Source organism: Artemia sp. Qi Xiang Cuo, chromosome 9, assembly GCF_049724085.1.
Source record: "Artemia sp. Qi Xiang Cuo chromosome 9, ASM4972408v1, whole genome shotgun sequence".
NCBI lineage: Eukaryota > Metazoa > Arthropoda > Branchiopoda > Anostraca > Artemiidae > Artemia > Artemia sp. Qi Xiang Cuo.
In genome coordinates this window covers 24,508,019-24,530,601 of record NC_142802.1, presented here as the reverse complement: position 1 = coordinate 24,530,601, position 22,583 = coordinate 24,508,019, and the positions used below count along the sequence as shown (strand labels likewise).

The window sequence follows — 22,583 nt, the reverse complement described above, 5'->3', positions numbered from 1 at the left end:
TTTCAGCTTTAATTTAATCCTAGACACTACTAGATGGTGATCTTTTCTTTTAACATCACTAACATTACTCTTATATACCCTATATCTTGTATCAATCCAACCAGTCTTCGGTTTACTATAAAATAATCAACAAGGTTAGCTGTCTTACCATAAAGTGAATACCATGATAACTTATGGGCATTTTATGATCAAATACTGCATTGGTAATAGCTAAATTGTTATACCTACAAAATAGCAGCAGTCTGAAAAACCATTACAGTTTTCTCTTCCTACATCAAACTTACCTAGGCTAGTATACCCTCTATCCTTATTTTCACCAAGCTGAGCATTAAAAGCCATGCATAATAAATATAATGTATTTCTCCCTGACTTTCTATTTGTTCCTATTGCTGTAAGTAAAATTTATCTGAGTCACTACTATCTTCATCAGTCACTTCTGCAGGGGGATTTACTACTATAACTGGTACCCTACACTTTTTAGTCACAAAATGAGCAACTTGCATTCTGTTATTAATAAATACCCTACCTTAATGAGACTTGGCAGCTGGCTTATTCATCATGACCCCTCCCCCCTGCCTATGCACCCCATCCTTCATGGCTGAGTAAATATATTTTATATAATCTAATTTCATTCCTATCCCTTGGATATGAATTTCTAAAACTTCTAGTAAGTTAAGTTCGAAGTGTTTGAATTCGTCAATCAAAATGTCGATAGTATAGTTGCTTTTTTTTGTCATAACATTCCATATTTCAATATGTTACAATATTCATATTTCTTTTATATCATTGAAATTATTATGGCCTCAAGAAAAGAAATGGCCCCAGGACCAGTGTAGGACAGGGACTAGCACATCTTTTCAAATCTACGCAAAGCGCTTAAACCGGCTTAGAACGGGACAACAAGAAGGCCCTGGGACCTCCATTTGATGGAGGCTTTGTACAATCATGGGCCTATCTTAGTCACAACATGGTTTTCCACACTTGGTGATGCTCTTCTATCAACATGAGTTGAAATCTTGCAAAGACAGTCTCTGACTAATTATATACCACCGACTAAATATATATTCATGCATGCAAATATTATGATAGTATGGGGGGGCAGCCCATAATAGATAACTTAGCTAGGAAAAGGCTGTTCATGCCACCAAAATAAACCAAACACTGAAGATTTATCCATTGATCAAATCCAGTGCAAATGCTCTGTCGTTTACTAGGCTATAACTTCCTAGAGAGATGCCACTCTTCTTGGTACTCCCCAGGTCTGGTAACAGTCACAGTTTTGGTTAAGAAAACTAGCAAAAGGTCTATCCTGAGGCCACTATGAGGCCACGGAAAGAGGTTTTTCCTGACTGAAGTATGGACGGAGAAAGGAATTTATGACGGACATTTCACAGCACCGGAACAGCTCTAGACTTTTATACCCAGCCCAGGGCTAGTAAAGCTCATCTGGGAATTTCTGAGAGTAATGTTTCATCACAGGAGACTTGTACATCAGAATTTGCTTACGCTGTTGCCCAAAAAAAAACTCAAGATATTTGCAGGGATCATAAGCCGTCAGATCGCCAGGGCATATTTTCCTAGGGGTTCGTTTTCAGATTAGGAGATATATTAGACCACAATTCATAAAAAAAAACTTTGGAGGCAATGGGGGTTAGTGCAGCAACCCGTAGGAAAGATCATAAAACGGGAATGAAGAAGCCACCTTGTCTTAAAAATAAACAATCAATATTTTCGTTCCGAATGAAAATGCTTCTGAAATTTGTGGTTTTCCACTTCATCTATGAGGGAAGGAAATATTTCAATACTCTTATTGTCAAAATTATGCACCAATAAGGAGGCACCAAGAATAGGTACTTAGTATGCCAGAGAATATCGAAATGAAAACAAGTTTAGAATATATGCGTGCCCATGAAAAGCTTGAGAAATCAGCGTTTAATATGAAAAACATAATGTGGAAACTCAGTTCAGATTTAATTACGATTTATTTATTTGTATACGAAGTAAATAAGTCCACAAGAGGGAAAAAAACGAAAATTTTTTTTGAAAATTAAGGGCAAAAATATAAACACATTGGCTCAATTCCTGTTTGAAAAATATTTTGTTCGTTCCAAACTACAAAAGTAAGGAAAAGCCAAAGAGAAAAAAGAAATAAAAAAACATGGTCTGAAAATTTAGTCTGATAATAATATCTGGTACTTTCGCATTATATGGGCCTTTCTAAAAACTCGTTTGGTTAATGCTAATGAAATGAAATAAAATCGGATGACTATATAATAGTTTAGAAGAAAATTTGGGCTATATATTTGCACATTGAGGGGAATGGGGGTAAAGCATTGCATATATTAAATACGTAACCTAACCTAGCTACCTTTTCCTCCATCTAAACTCCAAAAAACCACAGTTTAATATCGTATACGCAACTAAAACAACGCTAGACAAAGTATTTCTCTCAGCGGTGTCTTGAATCATCTTGTAAAAACGGGTTTTTCAAAGCATCTCTGCCGTTTGACTGTAGCATCCCTTGTTGGACTTCTTTAGAGGGGCCCATATAATGGGAAAGTACCTAATATCTTATGGACGTTATGTTCGCCAGGTCAGCCAACAACTGACTTTAGCCTTGTATGACCAGTGGTGATTATATTACTAACACCTAGTCATCCCAAACTATGGTCCCTGGGGACCAGGCCATTACCCTAGGGCAACTCTTGCCCTAGGTTAGCACCGATACTGGCTCCTAACTTGAGTGTTCCAGTGTTCCTCCTAACACGAGTGTTCATTCTCTCAGGTATATACACCATAGCCCTTAGCCCCAATTATTCCTGAGACACTTGGTACTTGTTATAAATGTTTATTTTGAACAATGTAAAGGTGCAAGTTTTGTTTTGATTCAGAAGTGAATTTGCCTCCACCGATTGAGGCTCAGAGGATAGTGAAGCCTGTCCATACTGACATCTGGTATCGTCTCATATACCAAAACACATTCTTCGTTTCTCTCAAACGTATATTTCAATGGGCGAGAAAATTTTCTTCCTTAATCCTGCAAAAGTCCCTTTTAATTGGGACTAATCCCTCAAAACCCATAGATTTTGTCACATTTCGGCTGTTCCGTTTAAATTGGTGGGTAATTTGGTTTGTAAATTTTCCTACAAGCTACAAGCCAAATCCAATTGCCTCCATAATGTATATTAGCAGGATTATCAGCTATTTCGCAGATTCTCTTCTTCAAACAAAATCTTTTTGCGATGGTTATGTGGCTCATTATCCCAATGGTTCAGTACTGAAGATACGTGAATGGAAGCGGATCTTTAGATAAGCTGACCCAAGCCAATTTGGTATCCTGTGAATTTGGACACAGACAATATAGGAAAACAGAAGCTACACAATTAGAGATTTTTGAAGTATGGCTTTTTTGTTTTCACTTTCGACCAGGAGGGATACGACAGCAGTCTTTACCTTAGTGGAGGCGTGCTGGATGTCATAGAATGTCATCTATTTTATTACCAGAAATATGTCCTATTCTTCTTTCGTCTAAATTTGCTTTTCCTTACTCTTAAAAGGCATTGATTTTTTAAAGCTTTAAATCAGTTGAAAATACGTTGGCTTATTGCGGTAATATTCTCTGTAAACGTTTTTTTAAGTGTGAGTCACCATGCTAGCTGTCTTAATTGTATTCCATTGATTTTATTCCCTTGATTTTGGTAAATTGAATTACATAATTCTGAAGATTATGAATATAATTTTTGAAAAAGGGGAAGTACCTAGCAATTTTAGTAAAACCCTAATTAAGCCACTGCAAAAGAAAGATGATAAGAGTGAGTGTGGTAATTATCGAGGTAATAGTCTGGTCTCTGTAGGTATCAAATTACTTAGTAATTTGATATTTTTTTTAGACAGAGAGATGTTGTAGACAAATTTATAAGAGAAGAACAGTGCACTTTTAGGAAGGGTAGAGGACGTGTAGACCAAATTTTTACTCTTAGGTTAATAATTCAATAATTAGGATAGTCATAATTCTCAGATTGGTTTGCATCCCCTTAGTCTGGGAAAGCGGCGCGCTTACTTCGTTTTCATTTGTGTGTTTTTTAGTTACTTCATGTTGAGTTCATGCTCAGTTTTTTTGCCTTTTTTATTGGCCCAATAATACAAATGAGTTCCCCCATATAATACGAGCACCTATTCCATGAGCCAAGTTAGTTTGGGGAATGGTGGTCGGAGCCGAGGGTGCCAGCCTGGTTAAATATATTTTCCTACAAGGAGGGGGGGGGAATCATAGCAGTGGTTTTCTTGTGCTAATGTATGACCGGGCAATTATAGGCTAAATACGATAGCCTATGAGAATAAAGTAGTTTTTTAGGCGAGTTCTTATTCTTCACGGAACCCTAACAACTTCGTGTGGTAGTAAATTTTAGCGTTTGTTTCCTGCATTACCAAAATTGGGGAGCATATTCATTTTGTTCAGCGTAGTTGATTTCCAGATATAAAATATGTTTTTGAGGAGGACACTCCCCCACAACCTTCAGAGCAAGGGTTTTAAGTTATACCCTGGGGGTATATATGGTTTTTATAGAAGGTGTTGTCGTAGAAACTTCAAAAAGGACTCATTCGATTGGAAATTCAAAGGGCTAGTGACCTTTTTAATAGTCGAAAGTGATTGGAGGGCAACTAGCCCCCCCCATGCCAATCATTTCCCCAAACGCTTCCCAATCAAAATTTTGAGATAGCCATTTTGTTCAGCGTAGTTGATTTCCAGATATAAAACAAGTTTTTGAGGAGAACAATGCCCCACAAGCTTCGGGGCATGGGTTTTAAGTTGTTCTCTGGGGGCATAGAAGGTTTTTATAGAAGGTGTTGTCGTAGAAACTTCAAAAAAGGCTCATTCGATTGGAAATTAAAAGGGCTAGTGCCCTTTTTAATAGTTGAAAGTGATTAGAGGGTAATTAACCCCCCTCTCACGCCCACCTTTCCCCCCAACACATCCAATCAAAATTTTGAGATAGCCATTTTATTAAACGTAGTTTGAAAATCGGGAAATTAGGTCTTTGAGGATGACAACTCCCCCATAGCCCTCAGGGCAAGGGTTGTAAGTTATGCCCTGGGGGATTATAAGGTTTTGTATAGACAACGTTGTCGTAGAAACTTCAGAAAGGGCTCATTCGATTGGAAATTTAAATGGCTAGTTTCTTTTTTAATAGTCGAAAGTGATTCTAAGGCAACTAACACCCTTCCACGCTCACCATTTCCCCAAACACATCCAATCAAAATTTTGATATAGCCATTTTGTTCAACGTAGTTGAAAGTTCTGGAAATTATATGTTTGAGCAGGACACTCCCTCCACATTCTCCAGGGGCAAGGGTTATAAGTTATGACCTGGGGGCATTTATGGTTCTTATGGAAGGAATACTCGTATAAACTTCAGAGAGGGCTCATTTGATTGGAAATTGAAAGTTCTAGTTCGCTTTTTAAGTGTCAAAAGTTGTTGTAGGGTAGCCAGCTCCCCCCCCAAACCCTTTTTTCCCAAATTCATCCCATCGAAATTTTAAGATAGCTATTTTGTTAAAAAATTTCAAAGATCAACTAACAAAAAATTCCATTGTCAAAAAAACCCACCCGGGCCTGGGGGCACGCGTTATAAGGTATGCCCGAGGGGAATATATGGGTCTTATGGAAGGGATGCTCGTATAAACTTCAAAGAGGGCTGATTTGATTGGAAGTTGAAAGTTCTAGTTCACATTTTAAGAGTAAAAAGAGATTAGAGGGCACCTAGCCCCCCCACGCCCTTTTTTCCTCAGACCCATCCAATAAAAACTTTGCGATAGTTTTTTTAATAGTTCAAAGATCATATAACGAAAACTCAGGGGTCAACACAGCCCCCCTGGGCCCGAGGGCAGGTGTTGTAAGTTATGCCCTGGGGGAATATATGGTTCTTATTGAAGGGATACTCATAAGAAATTCAGAGATGGCTCATTTGATTGGAAATTGAAAGTTCTAGTTAATTTTTTTAGAGTCAAAAGAGATTAGAGGGCAACTAGCCCCCCCCCCACCCCGATTTCCCCTAATGTATCCAATAAAAACTTTGAGATAGCCATTAAGTTAAAAATTGCTCAAAAGTCAGATAACAGAAACTCAGGTGTCGTCACAACCCCCCAGGGCCCGGGGGCAGGCGTTATAAGTTATACCCTGGGGCATATATTGTTTGTATGAAAGTGATGCTCGTATAAACTTCGGAGAGGGCTCATTTGATTGGATATTGAAAGTTCGAGCTCACTTTTTAATAGTCAAAAGAGATCCGAGGGCAGCTAGCCCCCCCATCCCTTCTTTTTCAAAACCCATCTGATAGAAATTTTGAGATAGACATTTTGTTAAAAATAGTTCAAAGGTCGGATAAGAAAAATCCGGTGTCAATAGAACCCCCCAGGGCACAGGGGAAGGCGTTCTAAGTTATGCCCTAAGGGCATGTATGGTTCTTATGAAAGGGATGCTCGTATAAACTTCATAGAGAGCTCATTTGATTAGAAATTGAAAGTTCTAGTTCACTTTTTAAGAGTCAAGAGAGTTAAGCGAGCCCCCCCACGCTCTGTTTTCCCCAAACCCGTCCGCTACAAAGTTTGAGATAGCCAGTGTTTTAGAAATTGTTAAAAAATTATATAACGAAAACTCCCTCAGAGCCCGGGGGATAGGCGTTGTAAATACTATCCTGGTAGTGCGCATGGGTTTTAGGAAACATGCGGTCATGCTGACATTTAAGAAGTCGTACGTGAATACAAAGCGAGAGCTACATCTTCCATTGTAATAGTCTAAATATGCCCGAAGGAAACTAGCCCCCCCCCCACACCAATTTTTCCCCAAGACCATCCGATAAAATTTTTATAATAGCCATTTCATTAAAAATAGTTCAAAGCTAAGATAAGAAAAATTCCTGTGTCGACGGAACCCGCCAGGGCCCGGAGGCAGGCGTTATGAGTAATGCTCTAGGGGCATATATAGTTCTTATGGAAGGGATGCTCGTATAAACTTCGGAGAGGGCTCATTTGATTGGAAATTGAAAGTTCTTGTTCACTTTTTAAGAGTAAAAATAGATCGGAGGGCAACTAGCCCCCCCTCGTCCACACCCTAAATGCATCAGATAAAAATTTTGAGATAGACATTTGTTAAAATAGTTCAAAGTTCTGATAACAAAAAACTCCGGTGTCGACACAGCCCTCCAGGGCCTGGGGATAGGCGTTGTAAGTTAAGCCCTGGGGGCATATAAACAATTAAATAATCATTAAATAAACAAGCAATGCAAACAAACATACAATGGATATTAATGTAAATTAATAAAAAAATTTAGTTTATATATATATATATATATATATATATATATATATATATATATATATATATATATATATATATATATATATATATATATATATATATATATATATATATATATATATATACATATATATATATATATATATATATATTTCTATTGTGTAAAGTTATTTTAGTTTTTTAGATTAATTTTCTTATGTTACTAATTTTTAGACAATAGAAAACTAAAGGTTATAAGGGCAATAAGGTTTCGACGTGTGATTGTTTTTAAGTTGTGCACTAAGATTAGTGAAAACAGTGCCACCAACGGGAAGGTTGTGCACAGCCAGCCCCGTCCGCCCACCCCTTAGCATTAAATCCAACCCCTCCTCCCATTTGTAGCGCAAATTAGAGGATAGCTCTATATACTGCATTGATTATATAATTCTCTCTAGATACTAGAATAATTTTTCTGTTTGTAGATTTTGCCTCCGTATAAAAGGATTTCCTGTGAGGAGAGGACATCCTTTTAACAGCAGAAGCACAAGTAAAAACTTATTTTATGTGTTCATTTAGTCCTATTCTTTTAAATACTCTTTCTCTGGTTCTTTCAAATATGGCTGTAACTTTAAAGAGTTAAAAGAGACCGACGCTTAATATAGTCCCCCCACGCCCTTTTTCCCCAAACCCATCCGTTAAAAATTTTGAGATAGTAGTTTTGTTAAAAATAGTTCAAACATCAGATAATAAAAAGTCCGAGGTTGACACAAACCCATTTTTTCACTTTGATATTGTTACTTTGAAAGTCTAAAACCTTCTGCGTCATTGGCGCTTTACTGAAAACTATATACGTCTTGAGCAGTCTTGGAAAGTATAAACAACATAAAATTGAATATTTGATGTATAATGATATTAATTGTTGAAAGATCCATCAGTTCAAGAATTTATTTCACTCTAATTGTACTTTAATTATCAATGCTGTAAGAACTGGAAAAGAAAATATTTGTTATATAATCAGTTTTCAGTTAAGTGCCAATGACGCAGTATGCTTTTGGTTTTTATTTACAGCTAGGAAAGGAGGCAGTATCCAAACACTTGTTTGTAGGGAAACTATATTCGTCTTTAACAACTTTAAAAAGAGCTAATAAATTAAACTGAATATTTGATGTACAATGATATTAATTACTGAAAGCTCAACAGTTCAGAATGTAACTATAATTTTAATGTTTATCATCAATATTAAGTACAAAAGAAAATACTTGTCATAAAATTGGTTTTCAGTATAGCGCCAATGACGCAGTAGGTTTTAGACTTTTACAGTGAGAGATGGAGGTCATACCCAAACTCTTGTTTGTGGTGATTTTTGTTCGATTCAAGCATGATTTGCATATTCAATTTAAGTTTCACTCGTTTTAAGATTTATTTATTCATTTACATTATTATTATCTATTGTATGTTTGTTTGCATTGATTGCTTATTTAATTTCTGTTCGTTTTAAGTTTCACTTGTACTTCAATAGGAAAATATTTTTTTTCGTCTCAAGCTTGATTTTCATATTCAATCTAAGCATTACTCGCTTTAAGATCTATTTATTCAGTTATATTATTACTTGTTGTATGTTTTTTGCTATGATTGTTTATTTAATTTCTGTTCGTTTTGGGTTTCATTTATTATTTAATAGTAATTTCTGGTCGTTTTGAGTTTGAATTTTAAAAGGTATTTTTTTCTACTGAGCTTAAGTTTAAAATGGCCTTAACGTTTCTTCGAAAAACTTCTTTTTCGGGAAGTTTTTTTTTAAATTAATTATCTTTCAATCACACAAGCCCGGAACAAAAATAGAATTTAACTTCAAAGCTTACTTATTTTGAAAGAATCTAGCTTAGCAACGAGAGTTTAACTTATGATTGAAAATTATCTTATAGGCAAATAAATACAGAAAAGAAAACGGGTCATTTATCTGAAAAGAAAAGAAACAGAGGTGAAACCCCAACATCCTCGATAAAAGTTGATGAGATTGAGCTTGAATCTTGGCACAAAAAGCTCAATCGAAAAGAAAATAAAAACTAAAGAGGATGTGTTGGACCAGGCTATGCACTTCTTGAAGGGAAGACAATAGCAGGTCAGAGCTTCTATGAGGGTAGTGTAGCCTACTCCTCGAAAATAATAGAGGTTTGAGATTGGTTGGCTCTTTTTATTTCCCATGACTATTATTAATGGCAGATCCAAGAGACCCTCTACAGGCCTTGTAAAATTTTAAGTCTCCTATCTCTCTAGGGTTTGAAAGGCTAATGTTGTTTTCTATGATAAAAATGAATTCTACGTTCGAATGCAAAAAGGGACTGAAACATTCGAACAGCCTTTCAGATACTTATGCTTGTTTCTCACAAAATGTAACGTAAAATCATAAGATAATAATTTAAAGTTTGCCCTAATGGCTTTGGTTTTAGCATTACATATTAGGGAACACTTACTATTTTGTATGGTAAGTCATCAATTGCAATCAAGATTTGAAGAAAATTGTAAAAATGCAAGCTTTTTACACATAATTTTCGAAAATGAATACTATTTTCGAAAATGACATTCTTATTCTATAATGAATAAACCATCTTTTCTTCTTTCTTTTTCTTTTATTAATGCTACTCAAGAAAGCATTCAGGCTAATCATTCAAGAAAACAAGACTTCAGTTTCGTAGATAATGTTTTGACCCTTTCAGTCCAGACAAAAAGGGACTCTTTGACTGAAAAGAGTGTGTTGATGATAAAAGAAATAATCTGAAAGCAGAGTCTCTCCTGCATTATAATTTCCTTTTCAAGTTCATTTTGGACCCTATGATAATAAGAGGCGTATTGTTTCAACTACTTAACTGTTTATTTGAATTTAGTCTTGCATTTCAGACTAGAACATAAATATTTAGATCTCCTTTTGTCTCTTGAAGTATGAGCCTTTTTCTCTAAAAGATAATTCAGTTGGTTTTTGCCAAAGAATGAAAGAAAAACATTCAAAGAGAGACCATACCCATCCTACATAGTCCACAACCCATTTTGATAATTAAATGTGCTATGTTCTGTTTTTAGATGGTGATTTCATAGAGTTTTTAGTCCCGCTAAATGTTGTAATTTTAGGGGCACCTATCCTTAAAGTACCAAAGAATTTAAAAAAATCACATATTTTCTTTTCCCTGATCCCTTTTGGTTGTTTCACTATGATGAAGTTTCTAAGACAGTACCAAATTTTCATTTATTATTGCCATGTTTAGGCGTGAATATAAATAAGCAACAGTAATTACTTTTTTACTGTAATTATTTTTTAAAATCACTTTTTGTCCGTAGGAATTCAAATGTTAAAGGTCTTAAAGACGGACACACTATAAATGAAACCTAGACTTTCTTAAGATGTTTGGTTCAATGTGCTTTTAGCTTGTAACTTTTTACATGACCGATTCAAAAAATTAGATTTAATTTTCACTGCCCTTGGTACTTCAAAGCCTTATTGAATAAATTTAAAGATTTATCATAATAAATTGCAATTTCCCGCTACCTTAATATGCAGTCTCAAACTTTTGACATTATGAAGCACTCCCAGTATTGGACACTAGGCAAAGAGTGAGATGGCTTCCATTCAGATGGACAATCAGAGTTGATTGCTGACTCGTTTTCTGACTTGATTGGGTGTGGGGGTCTGAGTTCTTGGTCTGGTATGGGGAAGCGGGTTAGTATTTCAGGACTCACAGCTACTGAGGGATTCAATTTATCGTTAAAGTATTCTTCCATCTTTTAAGTTTCATCTTTGAATCGCTAAGCTCATTTCCGTATTTGTCTGAGATCACTGATGCTTGTGGCTCTTTTTTCCGACTTAACTCGTGTACCATCCCAAAAACTACTCCGTTGTTCTCCTTCTTGACCAGTACTTCGCAGTCTTCACATTTCTTCCGCAGGTTGTTATGTAGTGCCTTTCTGATATCTCGCTCTATTCTTCTCTTGAGGAGCTTGTAAGTATCCCCGTTGTGCCGGTCGGATTTATTGCAAAAAGTCTCTTTTCCTCGCATATCGCAATGATCTCATCTGTGATCCATGATTTTTCATTGTGATTTTTCGGTCCGAGGACGTCATTCTCTGTCTCTATTATTACTGATGTGGCCTGCTCGGACAGGGAGTCTATCTCATTAGCGGTGGTCAAGGGAGAATGATATTCCAGGATCTCATGGAATTTTTCAGATAGAGTGGAAGCGTAGGACTGCCTTTCTTTGCGATTCCGCTGCAGATCTACCGGAATCTAGATATTTTTATTACTTTTTGCAATTTTCTCATCCTTGGCTTGAACATTGACATCAGGAGAGTGTGGTCAGAGTCAAAGTTTGCTCCAGGTAATGCTACTGTGTCTAGTACGGAGGACTTTCAGCGTTTCGATATCAGCATATAATCAATCATGTTCTCGGTTTATCGTCTGGGGATCTCCAGGTCACTTTACGTCGATGGTGGTGTTTAAAAATTGTGTCCGTTACGAATAACTCGTTTTCTCGACAGAATTCGACAGCCTCTCGCATTGAGTTTTCCGTGGCCAAAAGTCCCCTTTATATCGGAGAGACTGGTATTCTCCGTACCTACTATAGTGTTAAAGTCCCCCATGACAATCAGTGCGTCTTTTCTATGGATTTGGTCGATGACGCTTTGCAGTGTGAAATAGAAATTCATCGCATTCTTCCTCACTTCTGGTGGACTCTGGGACATAGATTTAGACGACCGAGATATTCTTGGCAACCCCCTTCAGTCGTAAGACGGCTATTCTTTCTGAGACTGGGGTGAAAGAGATTAGAGATTTTTTGATAGCTGGTGATACGAAGAATCCTTGCGGTCGGACAACAAGAGGGAAGGCTCCAGAGAAGTTTTCCTTACTCGTTCCAAGGAGGTGAGTCTCAGAGAGGCTGATAACATCCCAGTTGTACCTCTGTACTTCTCTAGGGGCAAGATCTATTTTTCCCAGTTTGGCAAGTGTTTGGATGTTTGCGTGCCAAAGTGTAGGGTGGTTTTGTCAGAACAGAACAACCATGTGGATTTTCACCCCAGGTGGGGATCGTCCTAGGCCTAGGATTGTCGGCTGCCCCGGATGCGGTAGGTTCATCGGTTACCCCAGACGCAGTAGCTTGTAAAATCAAATTAGCATCGTTCAAAATTGGTTGTTCGTCAGTTACCCCGAACCTAGTAGCAGATGTTCGTATAATATTGAGCCCTTTTTAAAATATTTCAAGAGAGATGGTTTTTTGGCTAAATTGGTGGTGGCGGCAAGCCATTCCTCTCCACCACCTTGCAGATGCCACTGTTTGTAATCTGGATCCTCGGCCCTTCCGCAGTTGTCCTCCTATAGGGGATACTTCTACGATGGCGTTCTGCTTCACCATACAATTTAACCCATTGTCGGGAGAAGGTTTGCAACTGACGTGACGTGTCCACACGCCGTTGGGCCCTGCTGAGTGTACATCCGAGGGGTTTTCTTCCTATTCCACCTGTATTTGCAGCCCCCCCCCCGGGTGAGGGTGCCCTAGTTTTAATTAAGGACCCCCAGGGACTGGGTACCCCCTTGGCCTCCGACTACTATTCAATGGAGGTACCCTACATATCTGTAGGGCGTTCCCCTATCTGCCACCCGGGAATACGCTGAGTGCCCTGGGGGAGGCCTCTGCTGAGAAGATGAATAAATTCAAAGCCTTATTGAATAAATTTAAAGATTTATCATAATGAATTGCAATTTCCCACTACCTTAATATGCAGTCTGAAACTTTTGACATTATAAAGCACCCCCAGTATTGGACACTAAGCAAAAAGTGAGGTGGCTTCCATGAATTACTTTTTCCCCTGGTTACTTTGTAGAGATGGGGTGGTCGATAAGACATTGGTTGGGGATAACTCAGTCCGGAACTGAAATTTCTATTGCTTTGTTTAAGATTCAAAAGAGATTGAATTGAAATAATTTTGCAATTTTTCACAAAAAAAAAAAAATTATTTTCGTGCTTTTTTTCAAATTATTACCTATATGGAGCTATGATATCATGCTAAAATCCCAATAAGAAGTGACAGCTTTAAATAGAGATTTACCCTTTACTAATTCCCAGCTAAGAAAAGGTCTAAGGCTTTTTCCTGTGTGGTATATAAATTTGGAGATACTCCTAAATATGAAAGGTCCCGTCCCGTCACAGCCTTTTATGAATTAGCGCGAATTTTTAATAAGATGCTATTGCACGGATTAAGATGCGGCATAAGAAGTTTGGAAATTTCCCTTATGCATTTTCATAAAAATTACAGCTTAGGATTACCTACAGCGCGAAAGTCCCCTAAGGCAGGCTAAGTCCCAAATTGATGTTTAACCTACATTATTTGAGTATGCCCATGGACACTTTGTTATCAAAGTTGCGGGAAAAGACGTCAGCCCTGTGTTGGAATTTAGTCAAGTCCCAAAATTTCAGTCCAAATATTTTTTAACTTAAAATTAAGTAAAAACAAATAAGAATTCGTGTAAATTTTTTAAAACTGAAGGTAACCCAGCTTAGTATGAACAAGGAGCAAAAGCAATCACATATTCAAGTTCATTTGTTTTCTGGTAGCACCGAGAGTTTGACCTCAGTTAGGTAATACAGGACAGAGTTCGAAGTTCGAACTCAGCTGCAGCAGCACACTGCAGGCAAGGCAGTACCCAGGATTTTTTTTCGAAGGGAGTTTTACTCAAAGATTCTTTTTCGGGGGCGGGGGGTTTACACAAAAAAACTCAAAAACGCAAAAAAAATTTGTTTATATCCATATTTTTTACGTTTTTACGAGTCAAACAAACATTTCGGGGATGGTTGAAACCCCCCTAACCCCCCCGCTGGGTACAGCCTTGACTGCAGGGTTGACACAAGAATCTTAGCTATCAAAAAACGTCGTTCATCCAATACATACATACAAATTTATTTAAAAAAATTATAATCTAAGAACCGATCACTAGTTCATTTGTCAGGCTTCATTTTCAAATAACTCTTCTACGTCTCGTGGCCTGAAAAGAAACAAGGCAGTGAACTATCAGGAAAGTGATCTGTGGCTTAAACTAAGTCAGGGTGGCAAACTTGATACACAAGTCTCATTTTCGTAACACCCGAGTGCCAGTATTTTGGACCATAATGCTGACGCACTGTCAATGCACAGGCGCATTGCGAATTGATTGTCGGCATCGTAAACTGTAACACAAGTGCTAAATTAGAACCAGAAGATTCGTAAATTTCTGGTTTTACTCGAAAAAGAGTGATTTACGCTGTGATCAAAGACATAAAATACAACTTTCTCTTTCAATAATTTTACATCAGTGGAAAAGGCCTCGAATTAGTTAAAACTGATGTCATACGATCACTATCATCCAATTGCGGGCTATTTTACAATTCGTATGAATTTGGCACTTCTGATACAGCTTCTAATACTCGCAACATATGCGCATGCGTATTGACAGTATGCAACACCCTGGTCTAAATTAGCGATACATGTGTGTTTCATTTTAAAAATGACCGTAATACTTGCGGACCCCTTTCACCACCGATAATTTTAAGCCCATTGAGAATTGCAAGTTTATAATTAACAATTCCGAACATCTCGGGCTGGAATTTTGTTGGTTACGACTAAATGGACTCTTTCCATTATAGATGTAGTCGGATGGAAAAGGAAAGCATTCTATTACTTTGGTCTTGTAGCTGAAAATTTGCTCTTAAAGCACTGAAATAAGTAAAAGATCAAAATTAAGCGTCAATTAATGTAACGTTCGGAAGGACAACACCCCTTTTACTAGAAAGTACAATTCAGGTGTTTCGATAATATCATTTACTTTGATTTGAAAAACTGTAAATAGTATTTATTTAATTTTTGGGTATCTTTACTTTTGACATTGCATTCAGGTTTATTCTAAATTCAAATCAAATTCTTTATCCTAAAATTTTACATGTCATGGTTTGAAGGTCCTAACTTTGAGTGTATTTACTTTATACAAGAAAAAAAGGGCCCGAATAACATTATCATTCCCAAAATAAAAGGGGAGTTGGACTCCCTTGCTGGCCATACTGAACAATATTCCAAACATACTGTTTCAAATAAGGAAATGATAGGGGGTAATTTTCTCCACTATGCAGATGTGAAGAGCTTCTCATAGCAACCTCAAGTATATTCAACTATACATGCAATTACTAAAGCTTTATGCACCCCTTCCCTCCCCAGAAAAATAGTACACCAACCTTTCCGATATGTAAGCATAATTTATTTTTATGTACAATGCATGACTAATCAAAACAATATTAAGAGATTTATTTCACTTTGTAACCCTTTTGATTGCTTTAATTATGTTTATTTGTGTTTGTTTAGCATTATTATACTCTATGAGAAAACTCGAAAAATTAATTATTCTTTCAAATGAAAGTGAAAATGTTGAAACTTAAAACTAAAAATATTATCATAGCTGTTAGGGGTCTACCACACCCATAAAATGAGCCCCACCAAAATAAATTAAAGTGTGCGTATCTGTTGTACCATGTCCCCCCCCCCCATGAAGATATACTGATATTTTTTTTTAAATCGCTAGAGTTGCACAGTAACAAATACATAAAATAGATTTAAATAAGCAGGATACCTTTTGAAGAAATCAAAAACAAATGTTTGTTGGTCAGACACAACTTTTCGGGGACTCTTCAACTTCCTTGGTTTTGCTGTTTTTTCAATTCTATTAATTGCAGTTCGTAGAGCATTACTAGCTTCTAAGCTCTGGGATGAACTTCTTGCTTGTATTTGGGACTTGCAAGTTGCAACCAACATCATGCATAATAAAGCGAAAGCGAAGAATAGCTGCATATCCTAAAATACAGATTATCAATCATTCTTTGGAATAGAGAATCCGATGAGCAGTTTCAGATAACAAGCCTGTTGACATCTACTACTACTGCCAGGGGCGTCCCAAGCCTATTTTCATAGGGAGGGGGGGAACTTCGTAGATTTTACCGAATCCCTACCTGATTTTTACCGAATTAAAAAAAAGTAGATCGACCTTTAAATATACTTTAATGCGTAGAGATCGCGTAATATGTACAAGATCATAATTAGAGAGGAATTCGCCTAGTTTTTATTCCTTTCCATTTTTGAACTATCTGAGACAAGTGGCACTGGTCCAAAAATCAAAATCAAATAAGAAAATCCAAAAAAATGGTAAAAAAAAAATCCGAAACCAGAATTTTTGTTGAAGGGAGGGTTTGGGGGCTTACAAAAGGAACTTTAAAAATTGATTTTCCGTGTGGGGAGGTACTTTCTGCAAGATTTTTTTTTGCGGTGAGGTATTTTCCGGGGGGGGGGGAGGGTAAACACCAGCCAATGGGTTATTGGCGGTAGCTTAAACTTTCAATGATGCACTGATGATCTAATAATTTAGACCATACTTAGACAAGAGTGTTCTCCGAATTGATTACTAAAATCATAAATATAAGTAAGTATAAGCATAAGAATAAGTAAGCCGCAGTAAATATCTGCGGATAAAGTATGACATATTACCAAAGATTGTCCGTTTTCGGCCAACCGTCTAAGGCTAAACGGAAAGCAGGTAGTCCGCGATTGGGGTGGGAGGATGTTATAAAGAAAGATTTAAGAAAAATGGGGACTTCCTGAGAGGGTGTAAAGAGGGAGGCTTTGAATAGATTGGGATGGAGGAGGATTGAAACTCAGTGACGAAACACAAATGATGAAACTTGAATATATATCCCCACAATATCCCGAATGCCTTTTAAATGATTTGTTGGGTTCTAACTTTATTACTATTTGGAATTTTATTTCTATTTCTTAGTTCCAATATGCTGCAATTTGAGGAAGAACTCAATTTGAACTCATCATTTAATTTGCAGAAAAAGAGCAAAAATGCTTTGAAAATTGCAGTTTTTATGTAAAAAAAAATCGCAACTTACCTTACCTTATCTCATTGAAAATGAGTTTTAATCCATTTATGGAATGACTTCTATTATTGGACCTTTTTATGATCTACCTATTACTATAGATATAGCCTCTATTTCTCCTGTACGGAACGATCAGCAAAATATAGCAGATTGCTATATAATACATATAGAAATATACAGGTATATATTACAAACATATGGCAGAGAAAAAATAGAAAACTAGGCTGTGTTTGTAGAGGTAAAGAAAACAAAAATTTATAATTTATAAGATTCACAGTCCAGTTTCTGAAACTAGTTGTTCTGGTGCGTTTTGTTCGGACTACTGCATTGGGGCTACAGAAATAATCGATTTTCCAAGAGTCCTTTTTTAGCGCTTAGTTATTCATCTTTTGTCGCAGGCTTTGGAAAATTTTAAATCGTAAAGATTTACCTTTTTTTTGCAAAAAGGCGGGAAAAATCGCCCAAAAGCGCTGTGGTCTTCTGTAGAATGAAATATGTGGGAACAAAGGGTATTTCTCAACTCTCTTTCACATCAATTTACGATTTTCGGGAAATTAACGACCAAAGCAAGAATTTATCGGAAGACATTTTAGAAGAGACCCAGTCTTTTAAGACTTGGACTAACAAGACTTGATGGGTAACTTCAAGCGCTTTAAGCCTTGTCTAAGTAAAGATACAGGATAAGTCAAAGTATTGCCACAGATTACGTACCATTATATTTTAACATATTCCCCATATTTCAATAGCGACCGTATTTCAAATCTGAAAATATTCGAGAGTAGTTAGAATTATTAACTGTTCCGTTGGGCATTGTTTTACAAAGAATATCCAGGAAATCTGAACAATTCTTCGGATCATTGCGACAGAAGCCTTAAATTAATTAAAAATTCTCAGGAATGCCCATTGGAAGGGAAAATTGATTCCTAGAGTTTGAAAATTACGTTACCCTTTTTATCTTTGTTTTAAAAAACGAATTCTATAAAAAATTCGCAGTTTTTCGCAAGTTTTTCTTGTGTAAATCAGGGTATACATTTTCCGGAGGGGGTTATAATGAATATCGTTTTTATGTCTACAATTCCCTTCACAAACAAAGTTCAGTCTCCTAGTGCTGTACGATAAACTGATAACAATAGAAAAAGAGAATGTGTCGGTACCGCTTATACGTGCACACAACATTTTTAAATTTTGAGAAAAATATAGACATTTTGTTTAAATTCACTTTATTCTATTCTCAGCAGACATTTCGTACATCATGCTGATGCAGAGATAAATGTCCAACAAGTAGCGGTAGCGTTGCGTGAAATGGGACTGATTTCAGTCATAGTTCTTAGCACATTTATGTCAATTGTTTTTTTTTTGGAGCTGGTTGAAAGAAATATTTGGAAAAATGAAAATAGCAAGAAGTATGGTATTATACATAAAGGCAGTTCTGCATTTACGAGTTACTATGTGAATCCAAAACGCAAGGAATAGGACGCTATCAGCGCTTGTTAGGCATTCCAATGACAAATAAGAGAATCAGAATTTCAATTAAATGCTAGAAATAAGACTTAAAACAATTAAATTTTTCCTGGGGCAGATTTCCCTCTACCAAATTCCATGACCAAACCACAACCGATTTGACCTATCTAGCTACAGTACGAATATCACTATAAAATGTGCTAAATCTTATTATCTTTTTTATTCAGGAAGTTATATTCACTGTATGTCTACCGTCTTATTCTTCAATGATTCCATTTCTGTCCTATTTTAAGATAGAAAGGGTTTATTTGTACCCACTTTTGAAATTTCTAAAATGAGGGAACCACGTGTTGCTTTTGCGGATCTTAGGAGTTGAAATCATCCAAAATAGCAGGGGAGAAAACTTAAATGAGCAAATGTGCCGAAACAGCGAGCACAGAGTATTTTTCAATATTTCTATTAACTAGGCTCAGATTTGTACTTGATGATAAGGTTTCAAAGGCTTCATATATTTGGAACAATATTAATTTGGACCTTATTATGAAGTGTAATGGACCCTTATTTTTCTCGTTTTCCTTATGTTAAAAACGAGCATGGATGAATTAAAAAAATTATCTGCTCAAAGTAAAGAGCAAATTTGACACTTAAAATGAGCAACAGTTTTAAAGCTACTTAATATATTATAGTTTGTTACAAGTTATTGTGGGGGAAGGGAATTTCCTCCCCTGTTGCCTCCCCCCCTCCTCAACGACGTCACTGCAAATTATGTCCTGTTTTATTCATCCTGATTCACTGTAATTCAAATTTGGCGTTCTCCATATTTAGATAACTCACAAAAAAACGATTTAAGCATAACTCTGGCGCAAATAACCTTGATTTAGACAATCAGGTGAGTTTATCAAGTGTCCCGAAAAAAGCCTAAATTACCGACCATATTTGAGAATCCAGGACTATTGGATCCCCTTACTATTCCGTACTGCTGAATATGAATGTTCGATCAACGAAGCATGTTATGATAAATTACTACCTTTATGAAAGGAAGGGGATATTCATCCCCCTCTCAAACTTTGGGCTTTATGATTTGTCTTTTAGTTTAATATTTTTGTTATATACATTGAAGTATTTTAAACTTGGGCCTCTTATTTGTGTTCCCTCCACGCCGAAATTAATTTTCTTTCTATTTGCCTGCTAAATTATTCGAGTATAATTCAACGGTGCAAATATTTACGTATACCAAAGTACAATACATAGCGGTTGTAGTGGTAGCTGCAACATAATAAAGGACTATATACGTAAAAGTCCAAATAGAGCAGTCCCTATATTAAAATCCACTACGTATACGAAAAGCATGCATGTATTGTACAATTTTCCTTTCCATTTTAGAAGTTGGGGTAAACTCTGACCCCCTATTTTCTTTCCTTTGAATAACAGCAATTATAAGAGTTACTGAACAGAAATAAAGAAACGAGAAACTAAGTAATTATTGTCCGTTCTTATTGTAAGAATTTAAAAAAGTCAAACTACAATGCAGTCAATCTTTCCCAAGAGGAATTGTAAGGGCAATTTTGATAAAGTATAGGACAGGTAATGCAAAAAATAAGCTCACCTAATTTGAGCAGAAAAATCTGTTTGAACTTGGTAGATCTCCTTCTCGCTACTACTAAATGAGCTTCATCAATATTAGTGGATAAGTTGTCCGGACTTGAAAGTCTCCTATTTGCAAATTGTTCCTGGAACTGTTAAAGTGGAAAGGATGGGATATACTACTGAAGTATGTAAAACTTTCATTGCGTTTAGGGGTTTGATGAAGTTCCAAGAATAATTCTTACAAACGAAGATTCAACTAAGCTGAGAGGCATATAAAGAAATTTACATTATTCTTCTTAGTTCTCGAGCCTTTTGAAAGTGAATTGGGTCATATGTTGTCTAGAACTTAAAATTAATTTCATTTTGTTTACGGTAATGAAAAGTAAGAAAAGAGTGACACCTGTCTTGTGGGAGATAAAATTAGAATCGCAAGTATCTACAATTTGTGGATCCAAAATAATAAAATTTTTGTTAGATTAATTAAAAAAACTTTTTCCGCAAAATAAGTTTTTCAAAGAAAAGTAAAGAACTCCATTAAACAAAAAATGAGCAAAAATAAAATCAAATAATCTACCAAGCGTGAAACTACAACAAATCAGCATCAATAAATAAATGAAACCCAAAACAAGCAGAAATTAACATAAGTTGGGCTCAAAACCCCTATGCCTTTCCAAGGCCAGATTATAATTTGCACTTTACCAAAAAATATAAATGTTTTTACTTTTATAACTTTAATAAATCAAATAATATTTACATTTTGATTCCTAAATATCAGCATATGTATATTAAACTGACAATGCACATTCATTTGTATTTTTTTCAGTAAAGATACAATTTTTGTTCTGGCCTTGGGAAGGCATAGGGGTTTTGACCCCAACTTATGTTAATTTCTGCTCGTTTGGAGTTTGACTCGGTTATTTATTGTAATTTCTGCTCGTTTTGGGTTTCATTTATCTATTGATGCTGATTTCTGGTAGTTGCACACTTGGTAGATTATTTGATTTGATTTTGCTCATTTTTGGTTTAATGGAGCTCTTTACTTTTCTTTGAAAAACTTATTTTGTGGAAAAAGTTTTTTAAATTAATTTCTGTTCGTTTTATATTGACATAGTCTTTTTCGGGGAAAAAGAAGATAATACTTTAAATCTTGTCGTTTTTTTAACAATGTATATTTTGGCCTGCTATTTGTATGCTAGAGAAAAATTTTCAGCAATTTTTAACAGCACACACCCTTTTAAAAGTCTGGACACGAATAGTAGTTTTTAATTTAGTTTCATACCTCCTCTAGTTGACCTGAAATGGAAAACTTGATACCATTCGCAAAAAATCTGTTTACTTTCTTTGATAGCTTGGATACACTTTCTTTATTTTGATTTGGTTAAATTTTAAGAGCAGAAGTCGCCCCGAAAGTTTGAACATAATACTTTCAGTCGCTCTTGGGATGCTGCTGAGATGCCTTGTTGAGAATTAGCATTAGCACAGTGCATTTTGATTTAATCTTATGGCAACATTTAGTTTTTAAACATAAAGGCAAATGGGAGGGTGGGAGTGGGAGGGGGATTAGTTTCCCTACAATAACTTTCGACTATTAAAAAGGGCATCAGCCCTTTCTATTTTCAATCGAATGAGTCGTTTTTGAAGTTCGTACGACAACTCCTTCGATACAAAGTGCCCTGGTCTAAACAACAACAAAAAAATAATACATTGTACCCACATCAATCTTTATTATAAAAATTTCAATCCTTTCAATTATTGTTAGCTATTGAAAAGGGCACTAGGTACTTCGAGTTATAAGCATATTAGTCCTTTTGGGGTTTCTAAGAAAGTGCTTCGTAGAAACACCTCATATGCCCCCCGGGCAAAAAAAAAAAACCGAACCCTGCAGTCTGTCTTGATGGTTGTCATACTCTAAGACCTAATTTCCAGAACTTTCAATTACGTTAAACAAAATGGGCATCACAAAACTTTGATTGGATGTGTCTGGGAAAATGGTGGGTGTGAGAGAGGCGTTATTCGCTCTCCAATCACTTTCAACTATTAAAAAAGGCGCTAGCCCTTTCACTTTCCAATCAAATGAACCCTTTTGAAGTTTCTACGACAACGCTTTCAATAAAAACCTTATATGCCCCCAGGGCATAACTTACAACCCTTGCCCTGAGAGCTGGGGGGGGTCATCCTCAAAGACGTAATTTCCAGAACTTTTTGCAAAGTTGAACAAAATGGCTATCTGAAACTTTTGATTAGATGTTTTTGGGGGAATGGTGGGTATGAGAGGGGGGTTAGTTATCCTCCAGTCACTT

The 22,583-nt window shown here is 36.2% G+C and overlaps 1 long non-coding RNA gene across 1 annotated transcript; it reads right to left on the bottom strand.

The window, feature by feature from the left end:
* Positions 1-14,214: 14,214 nt before the first annotated feature.
* On the bottom strand, positions 14,215-20,430 carry LOC148948477 (uncharacterized). The gene is made up of 3 exons (XR_016142191.1): positions 20,303-20,430; positions 15,933-16,153; positions 14,215-14,321 (listed from the first exon to the last, which is right to left on the bottom strand). It is a non-coding gene; the product is annotated as an uncharacterized LOC148948477 (long non-coding RNA).
* Positions 20,431-22,583: the final 2,153 nt, after the last annotated feature.